Below are 13,634 nucleotides of genomic sequence, written 5' to 3' on the forward strand. Positions count from 1 at the left end.
GCTGAGACTCTTTTGTGAGAAGTAATTCTGCTTAGTACATAAATGACTTGAAGAAAATGTATGATCATATTGACTCCTAAATGGATTTTTCAGTAGATAAATGTTTAACAAGACACATTAGTTATGTCCAGGAAAAGATAAATAGTGTATATACACTTTGAGTTGAGCTATAATTTTTCCCAGTCTTTTCCATCACATCTTCTTATTGTTTTGAAAGTTACAAAAGTAATAATGCATGGTTAAAATAACTCAAGAAGTATAGAGTTGGCCGGGCGTGGTGACTCATGCCTGTAATCCCAGCACTTTGGGAGGCTGAGGCAGGCAGATCACTTGAGGTCAGGAGTTTGTGACCAGCCTGGCCAACATGGTGAAACCCCGTCTTTACTAAAAATACAAAAATTAGCTGGGTGTGATGGCACGTGCCTGTAATCCCAGCTACTCGGGAGGCTGAGGCAGGAGAATCGCTTGAACCCGGAAGGCAGAGGTTGCAGTGAGCCGAGATCATGCCATTGCACTCCAGCCTGGGCGACAGAGCAAAACTCCGTCTCAAAAAAAAAAAAAGAGTATAGAGTTAAAAGTGAAAGTTCCCTGCTCATCGAAATTCTACTCCTCTTCTTAGAATAAACCATTTTTAAGTTTTGTGTGTAAACTTGCAGACCTTTTTTCTAAGAATTTATCTATGGAGATACATGCACACATTTGTTTTTGCACAAATATCGGATAATGCAATAGACATTCTCCAATTTTTTTTCCCTTAATATCTTAGGGAAGATTCTAGTTCCAGGAAGATGGAGGAAGCACCCATTTCCCCCACTTTGTTCTTACTGAACACATCTATAAAATATGGACGGACTGTGTCACACAGCTATTTGAGGACTCTGAAAAGTAAATAGCAACGCACAGATTGGGTACACTAGACTTCTAAGGACCACTAAAGTGGTGGTGAGTCTTCCTTTTTTTTTCTTCTTCATGTATCATCCAGCCTTAACACAGGCCAAAACACAAAAGTGAGCACTGTGATGCGGAGATCCAGAAGCAGCCTGGCTCGAGGGATAGGAGGGGAAGGAAGAGCTGAAGCTCAGAGAGTGGGGGAAATGCCCCCCTTACCTCTCCTTTTCCCCATTTTTTCGTGCTGAAGCTCCCAGATAACCCCCTGGCTGACAGTGGGAGCCTGCAGGAGTCGGAAGCCTGAGGGAGAGCCTCGCACATCTCCACTGAGTACAGCTGCATCACCAAGAGCGTGGGGCTGAGCTAATGCTTTTTTTTTCTCTCTGAAGGATATGGCTTAATTGCAGAAGTGGGCAATTTTGGGCCACAGGACCAAAAAAGGGGAGCCCCAGGGAACTAGAAAGTGCTAGGGAGAGAGCAGAGAGAGAAGAGCTTAAGAAAGTGACTCCACAAAGTTATTTATGAACACCTGAGCCCTTCCCCACCTACTCACATGTTCACAGTGCTTATGGGTAGAGCTGATCCTAAGTCCATATCAAAGACAGCAGAGAACCGAGCTTGCAGGTGAGCCCTGTCAGGCCTCAGACTGACCACAAGATGGGGCCTATATGGGATGAATCCAAATAGCACTGCAAAAGCTTTGAAAACTGAAGTGACATTGGGACCAAAACTCACAGAAGGTTGGAGTTTTCGGCCTGAGCCTCACCAGATCAATTTCCTGCTATAATAAAACAATAGTATCAACATTTTCTATAGGACTTAAAAGCCGCGTCTTGTCATGTAACATTCAAATATCTAGAATACAATCCCAAATTATTCAGCATATAAAGAACCATGAAAATAATTCTAATGGGAAAAGACAACAGAAGCCACTATAGACTTTAGTTAATAATAAAAAGCTCAAATAAGCAATCACTCCTGAAACATATTAAAATAGAAATTATCAGTAAAGAAATAGATGATATAAAGCAGAACCAAAGGAAGATATTAGAACTGAAAAATACTATAACATTTTAAAAATTCACTGGATAGACTCAATGGAATGGAGATGACAAAAGAAAGACAGATTGATAAAATCATCCAATATGAACAGAAAAAAGGTCACTGAAAAATGAACAGACTTTCAGGGACCTGTGGGATGATACTGACAGGTCTCACAGTCATGTCACAGATCGATAAAAGAGTGTAGTGCTGGCTGGGTGCAGTGGCTCGTGCCTGTAATCTCAGCACTTTGGGAGGCCGAGGCGGGCAGATCATGAGGGCAGGAGTTCAAGACTAGCCTGGCCAACATGGCGAAACCCCGTCTCTACTAAAAATACAAAAATTAGCTGGGCGTGGTGGTGGGCACCTGTAATCCCAGCTACTCAGGAGGCTGAGACAGAAGAATCGTTTGAACCCGGGAGGCGGAGACTGCAGTGAGCCAAGATCATGCCATTGCACTCCAGCCTGGGTGACAGGGCGAGACTCTGTCTCAAAAAAAAAAAAAAAAAAAAAAAAAAAGTGCAGAGCTTTACAAACATCTGTATAATTAATGGCTGAAAAATCCCCAAGATGGGTGAAATCTTACAGATTCAAGAAGCTGAGTAAATCCTAAACAGGATAAATTCAAAGAAGTCAATGCCCAGACACATCATAAACTGCTGAAAACTAAAAGACATCTTGAAAACAGCCAGAGAAAAATGACACATTACCTATAGGGAAACAACAATTTGTATGACATCAGAATTTTCATCAGAAACTGAGGAGGTCAGAAGGAAGTGGCCCATTTTTTAAAGTGCTAAAAGAAAATAACTGTCAATTCGCAATTCCTAGCCAATGAGGTATCTCTCAGGAATGAAAGTGAAATAAAGACATTGTCAGATGCATGAAAACAGAGAGGACTGGCAGCAGCTGACCCACTCAAAGGAACTGCACAGGCAGCTGGTCCTTCAGAGAAAAGCAGCACCAAAAGGAAACCTGCAACATCAGGAATGAAGAAAAGCAACCAAAATGATAACTATCTGGGTAAAATAGGATAGACTAGTCTCCTCTTGAGTTTTTATAACATGTTTGATTTTTGAAAGCAAAAAATATAACATCATCTGATAGGGTTTTCAACCTATGTAGATGCAATATATAAGACAACTGTAACAGAAAGAGGGGTAAGTAAAGGGACCCACATGGTGGGAAGGTTTCTGTATTCCAAGTACATTTAAGTGACAAAAACGGTTCTAAATAGGCTGTTTTCCTTTCAAAACTTTATACAAAGATATAGTCAAAATCATAATAGATAAAATGGAATACTAAACATGTTCAAATAGGCCAGATGCAGTGGCTCACGCCTGTTAATCCCAAGACTTTGGGAGGCCCAGGCAGGTGGATCATCTGAGGTGAGGAGTTCAAGACCAGCCTGGCCAACATGGCGAAACCCTGTCTCTACTAAAAATACAAAACTAGCCAGGTATGGTGGCAGGTGCCTGTAGTCTCAGCTACTCAGGAGGCTGAGGCAGGAGAATCACTTGAACCCAGAACCCAGAAGGCGGAAGTTGCAGTGAGCCAAGATCACGCCACTGCACTCTGGCCTGGGCGACAGGGCGAGACTCCATCTCAACAACAACAACAACAACAACCACCACCACAACAACAAAAAGTTCAAATAACCCAAAAGAAAACGGAAGGGGGAACCAAAGAACAAAAAACAGAGAACAAAAAGCAACCACACACATTAGTAACTACATTAAATGTAAATAGTATAAACACACCAATTAAAAGTAACATGATTCAGCTATATGATGTCTATAAGAAATTCATTTTAAATGCAACCATATGAGTAAGTTAATAGCAAAGGACAGAAAAAGATGGACCAGGCCGGGCGTGGTGGCTCACACCTATAATCCCAGCACTTTGGGAGGCTGAGGAGGGTCGATCACTTGAGGCCAGGCGTTCAAGACCAGCCTGGTCAATATGATGAAACCCTGTCTCTACAACAACAAAAACAAATACAAAAATTAGCCTGGTGTGGTGGCACATGCCTGTAATCCCAGCTACTCAGGAGGCTGAGGCATGAGAATTGGTTGAACCTGGGAGGTGGAGGGTGCAGTGAGCTGAGATCGCGCCGTTGCACTCCAGCCTGGGCGACTCTGTCTCTAAAAAAATAAAAATAATGAAAAAAGACCATAAAAACGCTAACCAAAAAAAAAAGCAATAGCGAAGTTGATTTCAGAGCAAAGGAAATTACCAGAGATAAAGAGAGTTTTTATATAAAACGGTCAATTCACCAAGAAGACACAGCATGTTTAAAGGTATACGCACCTGGCAGCGGAACTTCACTGTGTATGAGCTTCTGTGTTCATAGTGCACAAGCATAGCGACACTCTCTAAAACCTGCTGGACTTATTGTAAGTGAGGCAAGCATAATCCCTAAAAAATGAGACAGTGCAGAACAATAGAACATAGGATTCTGCGTACGCCCAGGGAAAGCAGGGTTATGACAGGAAGCAGATGGCTATGGTGGACAGGTGAATTACTGGAAAAAGGCTAACATGACAAAGAAGATTGTGCTGAGGCAAAATATGTGAAAGAAATCTGACAACTCAAAGGAGAACTAGACAAATTCACCATTACAGTTGAAGACTTCAATACTCCTAACAGTAATAGAACTAATAGAAAATTAGCCAAGATGGAAGAACTGAGTATCATTAATCAAGTGGCTGTAATTGACATTTATAGCACTCCACCCAACAACAGCGTAATACATATATTCTTCCGAGGCCACATGGAACATATCTCTAAGACCATATCCTGGTTTATAAAATAAACTTTAACGAATGTAAAATAACTGAAATCATACAAAGTATGTTTCTGACCATAATGGAATTGAACTAAAATTCAGTAATAGAAGGATAACAGGAGAATCTGAAATTGCCTGGAAGTTAAACAACATAGTCATAAATAAATCACCAAAGACAAATTCTCAAGAGAAATCAGAAAATATTTTAAAGGGGAGAAAAGTGAAATTATAGCATATTAAAATATGTGGGCACAGATAATGTAGTGCTTAGAGGGAAATTTATTGCATTGAGTGCTTTTATTATGAAAGAAGGTTTCAGATCAATAATCTGAGCTTCCACAGTAACAGAAAACGATAAGTAAAATGAACCCACATCTAGCAGAACAAAGGAAGACAAAAAGCAGACATCAATGAAATTGAAAACAAAAATGGAATATGAATGAGGCCGGGAGCTGTTGCTTCGAAAAAATTATTGAGAAACCTCTAGTAAGACTGAACATTTTTTAAAAAGAAGCCATGCATATCAACATCAGGAATGCAAGGATTTACATTTTACTGATTCTTTTTTTTTTAAATAGGGTCTCACTTTGTCACCCAGGCTAGAGGGCAGTGGCGCAAACACGGCTCACTGCAGCCTGGAAATCCTGGGCTCAAGTGATCCTCCCACCTCAGCCCCCCAAGTAGCTGAGACTACAGGCACGTGCCACCACGCCCAGCTAATTTTTGTATTTTTTGTGGAGATGGGGTTTCGCCATTTTCCCCAGGCTGGTCTCGAACTCCTGGGTTCAAGGGATCCCAAAGTCAGGCATGAACTGTGCCTGGCCTTACTGATTATTAGTGATGTTACCATCTTTTTCTTATTAATCAGTCATCTTCTTTGATGAATGGTCTGCTTATGTGCTTTGCCAATCCTTTATTTTGGAAAAAAATGTAGAAAAGCGCACTGACTTTTTTTAAGTGAGTTTCTTTCTGTGTTACTGATCTTGTTAGAGTCTCTCTATATATCTGACATCCATCTTCGGATAGATATTTTGTGAATATTTTATACAGCCCATTGCTTTCCTTTATGCTTTCTTTTGTCTTATGGAAAATATCAATTTGCATACTCAAATCTCAAACTTTTCCCTTACAGATGGGGGACTTTGTGTCACTTTCAGAAAGACCCTTTGATTATAAAAAATGCAATATTGTCTTCCAATGTTTTAAAAGAAAAACTTTGCTTCTAGTTTTAGCTCTTTAATCCAACTGAAGTTAATTTTTTTGAATATGAATTAAAAATCCAACCTTCCTTTTCTTTTTGAGACTAAGTCTCACTCTGTTGCCCAGGCCGGAGTGGAGTGGTGTGATCACAGCTCACTGCAGCCTCGACCTCCCTGGGCTCATGTGATCCTCCCACCTCAGCCTCCCCGTCACTGGAACTACAAGCATGCACTACCATGCCTTGCTAATTTTTGCATTTTTTGTAGAGATGGGGTTTTGCCATGTTGCCCAGGCTGGTCTCGAATTCCTGGGCTCAAGCCATCTGCTGGCCTCAGCCTCCCAAACTACTGGGATTACAGGCGTGAGCCACCCTGCCTGGCCCAACCTTCCTTTTTTAATCAAATGGGTAGCAGATGGGTTTAACACCATCTGTGAACAGTCCTTACTGATATAAAGTATTACATCATTTAAAAAAAAAATTCATGGGAAGGTTTCTTAGATACATGGGAAGGTTTCTAGATGCTGCTCTTCTACGGATCAGTTTGGACAAACCTGAGCTCACTATATTCTTTTAAACTGCAAAACAAGTTTTGTAGTTTATTTTATATCTGGGAGGCCAAGTCTCCACATGCCCACCTTGTTCTCTTTTCTTGGTTATTTTCTAAATATGAACTTTAAAATGAGCACGTCAAATTCTATTTTTAATTCCATTTGGCAGTTTCATTAAACTGCACTGAATTTACTAATTTTGGAAGATTAACAGCTTTCTAATATTGAGTCTTTTTATCCCCAAATATAGTATGTCTCCATTTAGGTCGGTCTTCCTATATTTATTTCAGCAGGATTTAAAGTTTTCATGAATAAAAAGTCTTGCACACCTCTTGTTGGATTTGCTCCCCACCTCCATCAAATTTTCTAAATGGTTCCTGCCAATGTATAGGGAAAGGACTAAATTGGAAAGAAAATTATTACCTTTTCTGATAAATGAGAGGAGCATATCAGTGAAAACAAAAATTAAGGATGCTGTCATTAACTAAATTATTTTGCAACTACCTCAAAAGAGAACTGGAAATGACCCAATTGGAAATGACCCAGTTCATCAATAAGAAACTGGCTAAAGAAAACATTATTTCCACAAAATGGAACCCTATGCAGCCTTTAATGAGAAAGCTCTCAATGTACTGAGAAGTGGAAAAGCTCCAAGATAGAGTTTAGGTGTACAAAAGATGGTGTATGTAACATGTTATCTTTTAAGAAAGGGAAGGCTAATAAAAATATCTGTATCTACGTTAAGAACCTCTGGGAGGATTCACAAACTAACTAGAGGTTACCTGCAGGGCTAGAGGAAGAAATGGAGTGATGGGATGGGGAGGGAGCCTTCAGTGTTCACTTTTTCATGCGGCTTTGATTTTTAAACTGTTAAGAATGCATTAACCATTAAAAAATAATCCTAGAGAAAACAAAAGAGAAACAAATACACTCACTCACTCTTCAAAGATATGCCCTCCCACTGAAGATTCTCAGCTGTGTGATTCTTAAGCTAGACTAATAACTGAGCCACCTGGGGGGTCCTGTAAGTGAATGTTCTTTGGGCTCCTGCTAGGAGTTTCCCACTCAGGAGGCCACTGTCTGGCAGCAGAGAGGAGAACAGCGCGGGGCCCCTCCACTGCCTGCTGGTCTGGAATGGGGCTCTGGCACATTACAATATTTAAAACTCTGCATGCAATTTTTGGATGATAAGGTATAAATCCTGGATTTTCACTAAAACAATGAACTTTTTCTAGGAACAGAATTTTGACACGATTCTGTTAACCCACAACAAAATACACAGTACAGCATCTTCAGACTGCTGCTGATGCTCATCCAGCATTTCCGAAAGCCCTCGGTCTGACTTCATCTCCCTTGTTCTGGACCCAGGTTCTGCTCCACTTTCTTCCACAGCAGGGACTGTTGCCAGGGATTCCCACAATGTGTACGTCATAATGCAATGCTCCAGAAGCCTGTGTGACTGTTACTTGTAGAATAAAAGGACACAGTCTTCATGGCTACCATAAAATTGATGGCCAATATTACAATAAAGACAAAATATAAATCATAAATCTCTTTTAAAAAGTTGTGCATTTTAAATGGTTGGGCTTCCTGCTCTGTAAGTGGGAGTGTAAATTGGTCAAGTTCTTCAGAGGGCAATGTACCTTTATTGGTATTTAAAGAGTATGCCTTTGATTTAGCAATTTCGCTCCTAAAAGTTTTCTGATACATCCGTATGTGCAGATACACTGAACAAAGGTGTTCACATGGTACAGGACACGGATCAGACTGTGTCACATCCACACTGCCTGCCTCTAGTCATAAGCTGGACCTTGACGGGGAAATGCAAAAAAAGGAAAGCGTGGAACAGTCTTAAAGCATGCTAAGAACACAAATGGGTCAGGTGTCGTGGTTCACGCCTATAATCCCAATACTTTGGGAGGCCGAGGTGGGAGGATTGCTAGAGCCCAGGAATTCAAGACTGGCCTGGGAAGCATAGTGAAATTCCACCTCTACAAAACAAAACATTAGCCAGACATGGCAGTGTGCAACTGTGGTCCCAGCTACTTGGGAGGCTTGAGGTAAGAGGACTGCTTGAGCCCCAGAGGTTGAGGCTGCAGTGAGCTGTGATCGCACTACTGCACTCCAGGCTGGGTGACAGACTGAGATCCTGTCTCAAAAATAAAAACAGAAACCCACAAATGGAAGGACACTCTGCCTCCAGTATTTTCATATGAAAAGGGGTGTTCAGAGAAGTGTGTCTGAGGTCCTCACGCAAGCAGTTCAAGGGGCTAAGGGGTTGGCTGTGGGAGGTGAGCCTGCATCATCTGCAGCTAGGAATTGTACTGTGCACACATGCTTTTGATTTTACTAATGCAAGATGGTCCAAACCAGTTAAGGATGATTATTTTGGTCGTGTGGGGGTGGCTCACGCCTGTAATCCCAGCACTTTGAGAGGCTGAGGTGGGTGGATCACTTGAGGTCAGGAGTTCAAGACCAGCCTGGCCAACATGGTGAAACCCTGTCTCTACTAAAAATACAAAAATTGGCCGGGTGTAGTGGCGGGCACCTGTACTCAGGAGGCTGAGGCAGGAAAATCACTTGAACCCGGGAGGCGGAGGTGGCAGTGAGCCAAGATCACACCACTGCACTCCAGCCTATGCAACAAGAGCAAAACTCCATCTCCAAAAAAAAAAAAAAAAAAAAGAAAGATGACTATTTTGTGAAAATTAACATCGCTATTAGTTAACGTTTTACTGTTCTTAACACTTAGGTATTGACTAATACCTATGACAGCTGCTGCATCCATTTCTGTTTCATTGTTTTAGAGCTTCAGGATTTCAGAAGAACTGGGGAGTTCCTCTGTGTCCAGGTTGCTGTCTGGTCTTTGACGAGAACCTGGGAAGTCTGGACCAAGCACATACATCCTGGCAACAGCCTCCTAGGACAGCCTCTCGTGCTGCCCCATGGACAATGCATGGCAACCCAGCCTGCCCCTGCGTTGCCCTCAGGCCTTGACCTGTGCTCACTTGTGGATACTTACACTCAGCCCCCGTTTGTCATCTGTGCTTTCTACAATGACCACATAGCTAAATGTTTCCTTGAAGCCCAGCTCAAGTATTCCTTTGCTGTGTAGTGTCACCCAGCCATGGAACAAACCAGAGTAAAGTATCATCCCCACAGAAGATCCCTGTGAACAAACACCAGACCCTGTGCCTAAACTTCAGGCCACTAGACGTTTCCTAAAATGTAACTACATATGGTAGAAGTCTGGAGCAACAGGCTAGCATTTAAAGCCAAAATTATTCCTGGAAATAAAAAGAGGAAAAGAGGATAGCCAGTAGTAGAATAATTGCATAGTTACAGATTAAAGAAAAATTCATGAGTGAATAATGAAATTTTTCTTCTACTCTTGCTCAAGGACTAAGTAGAGATGAGTAGCACAGGTGAGGGCTAGCGTGGGTCAATAGTTTATTGGCAGACAGCACAGGAATGCCGCCAGAATGAATACACTAAATGCTGCGGCTAGAAAGGCAGATCCAATCACAAAGTGTGGAGAACAGCCTCCCCACGAAGGCCTCACAGGCACCTTCTCACCTTAACGAGAGGAAGATCTAACCAACACGTCAGTACCAGACTGCCTTAACCGCTGAGAAGTAGACGGTGACAGGCATTCTGAAAGCCAATTGACATGCGTTTTCACTCATGTACTTCCAACCCGTAATACTTTTAATTTACTGAATTCAATTTGCTTGAGGCAGAGTCAAAAAAAGCAAGCTACCAAACTTGCAAGATTTAAAAAAAAAAAAACATGGTTTCACAATGATGATAGAAGCTTACCCCTCACTCCAGATAATTTAGTACTAGCTGGGTGCTGTGGAGCATGCCTGTAATTCCAGCACTTTGGGAGGCTGAGGCAGGAGGATCACTTGAGCCCAGGAGTTTGAGACAAGCCTGGGCAAAATAGTGAGAGCCCATCTCTAAAAAAAAATAATTAGCGGCCAGGTGTGGTGGCTCACGCCTGTAATCCCAGCACTTTGGGAGGCCGAGGCGGGCAGATCATGAGGTCAAGAGTTCGAGACCAGCCTGACCAATATGGTGAAACCCTATCTCTACTAAAAATACAAAAATTAGCCGGGCGTGGTGGCACGTGCCTGTAATCCCAGCTACTCAGGAGGCTAAGGCAGGAAAATCGCTTGGACCTGAGAGGCAGAGGTTGCAGTGAGCCGAGATCACGCCACTGCACTCCAGCCTGGGCTACAGAGTGAGACTCTGTCTCAAAATAAATAAATAAATAAATAAAAATAATTAACTGGGCATGGTGGTGTGCTCCTGTAGTCCCAGCTACTTGAGAGGCTGAGGTGGGAGGACAGCTTGAGGTCAGGAATTCGAGGTTGCAGTGAGCTATGATTGCACCACTGGGCTCCTGCCTGGGTGACACACTGAGATCCTGTCTCAAAAAAAATTTTTTTTAAATGGAAAATACTCCTATACCAATTAAAATCAGAACTGCTTGTAGTTCTTAAAACAAATTTTCATAATACAATGTTGGGGAAAAAAAGATTCCAGTCAACAGAAATCCCAGTTCCTCGTCCACTGTGCCGTGCAGAGGGACCTGCAACCAAGGCTGCTGCCTGCTCCCTGGGTTTGGCCTTGGGCCAGCCCCTTGCCTGGGCGGCTCAGGCCCCTCATTTGTAAGATGGGCCTAATATCTGCTATGACCACTGCAATGGGTTGTTCTGAAGGTTAAATTAAATTCTAAATGTGAGAATACTCTTTAGTTGTAAAATATGCTATGCCCCTTCAAGGTTTTACTATCAGACATTTCAATTGACAGTATTATAAATAGGTTCTTGTTAAAATAAATATTATCTAGCGTTTCTCCGGCACATTATGGTTTTTAAAGAAGAAAAGAAAGGTGGGCATTGAGTCCTATATTTTGACAAGGGACGGGAGATGCAGTGAACAGCAAAAGGAGCCCTCGGCAACCGCAGATCCTCACAGTGGGCTCTCTCCAAGTGCAGGAGTCAAGTTCTCATAGCTCAGATAGGGCTGAAGTTGGAAAATCAGATAGAAACACACATAAAGAACTTAAATAGAATTCAGAATTTAAGTGTCAGGTGAAAAGAGTGAGTCTTAAAATTAGGGTAGGAAAACTATTTGTCATTCCTCTATTCCTTTGAAAAGGCAGCAGAGTTACTAAGTTTCCAAGATCTAATTATAGTTCTGGCCTCTGCTTCAACATGGGGACTTGTCAACTGTAACTTAGAGTGTGTAATTAACAGAAGTGAGAGATTCAACACATTTCACCCCTAATCATTTATGAGGCATCATAAAATACTACAACAGCTGATCATGGCTAGGCCTTAGATCAGAGGTTTATGGACAATTATATCCTCAACTGCATCTGACAACCCTCGAGCTAAAGCTCCCCATTCTTACAATATCGAATTCTGCTAAGATGGAGAACACAGCAGGCATAACTGCTTGTTCACAGGCTGTGCTGTGAGATGTGCCAAGAGTCAAGTAGGAGTGCACAGACAGAATCCCCAACATGTTGTTGTTTACCTGACAACAAAACATGAGGCCTAAATATTGTAAGCTATCAATCCCGGAAGGTCATCAATATTCAAAACCAAAGTGACCTACTGCAGGAAGGAAGGGTTTTAACTGCCTGTTTGGAAATTTTGCAAAGTGGGATCTTGCAGTGGAAAGGCTGCACCAGTGATATGCAGATACCCTGGAAAGACTTAGGGACACAGTTGGCTCTGTGATCATTTTTTCCCACAAGCCCTGGGGTCCCTCCTATGTGCCAGGCATCAGGCACACCAAAGCAGCCCTGTCCCAGGGAGCTCTTAGCCCAGGAGAGAAGACAAACAAGGACAAGGTACAATCAATGAGATCAATAACAAAAAACGAGGTCCGGACAGAGAATCAGGCGAGCTGGGTGTGCTCTGCATATGCTGAGGTCATATGAGAGCATATGGAGCTCTGCATATGCTGAGGTCAGAGAAAGTGCCGCAGCAGAGAAGTTTTGCACACTGCACCCCAAAGAGCAGCAGGCCTTCTGCTCGACTGACTTAGAGGGCTGGCTGAGGAGCATTCCAGGTGAGGAACTCGAGTCCCCACAGAGACTGTGAGAAAGCCAGAGGCGTTCAGAGAGGTGCACGAGTGTCCTACAAAAGCAGCATTTTCTGCTGGAAGTGAGAATAGTACAAGGGCATGGTAGGTACCTTTATGGCCACGCAAACCAATATGATGACTTTTCTGTAAAAGCTAATAATGTGGTAGATTTGCCTAAAATCAATCATATTATAAAATTTCCTATTCAATTTAAAATTATTTGAGGGCTCACACCCAAACATACAGAAATTAGCATTTTTACCATCATGCATCATTACTCGGTCCTTCAATATTTAGTAAACATAATTATTTTCATGACATTTTAGAATGTAAAATACTCAGAAATTAAGCAAGTTTGTTTTCTTCACTCTAGTTTTCTTTAAAATGAAGTTTACACATTGCATCAAGAAGTTAGAGAGTTTTGAGAGCACAGGCTTATCCAGTTTCCATGGAGTTTTCCATAGAAGTTTCATGACAATGCCCTTCAGCATGAAGGAGCACACCGAGATTACCGCAAGTTTAAGAAATGGAGGGCCAGGTGTGGTAGCTCACGCCTATAATCCCAAGGCTTTGGGAGGCCAAGGTGAGAGGAATGCTTTAGGCCAGAAGTTTGAGACCAGCCTAGGAAACATAGAGGCAAAACATAAAAAAAAAAATTAGCCTGGTGCAGTGGTGCATGCCTGTAGTCCCAACTACTCAGGAGGCTGAGGCAGGAGAATTGCTTGAGCCTAGGAGGTTGAGGCTGTGGTGAGCTATGATTGTGCCACTGCACTCCAGCCTGGGTGACAGCAAGACTGTGTCTCTGAAAATTAAAAAAAACAAACAACAACAACAACAAACAAAAAAAGGAATGGCTCAACCCCCCTTCTATACAGTTACATATGGTCCAGACAAGCATGCATCAAAGTTAAATGTTGCCTTTACAGTAAAATACATTCTTCAAATAGAGTAGTTTGAAGATGCGATCTTCAAATTTGTAGAGATGATTTAAAGTAAATATGCCTCATGTTATTACATTGGCAGGAGTGTTTTAAAACCAGTACAACAAGGGGTACCAGCCCTCCAA

Source organism: Pongo abelii, chromosome 1 (genome assembly GCF_028885655.2).
Source record: "Pongo abelii isolate AG06213 chromosome 1, NHGRI_mPonAbe1-v2.0_pri, whole genome shotgun sequence".
NCBI classification, from domain to species: Eukaryota; Metazoa; Chordata; class Mammalia; order Primates; family Hominidae; genus Pongo; species Pongo abelii.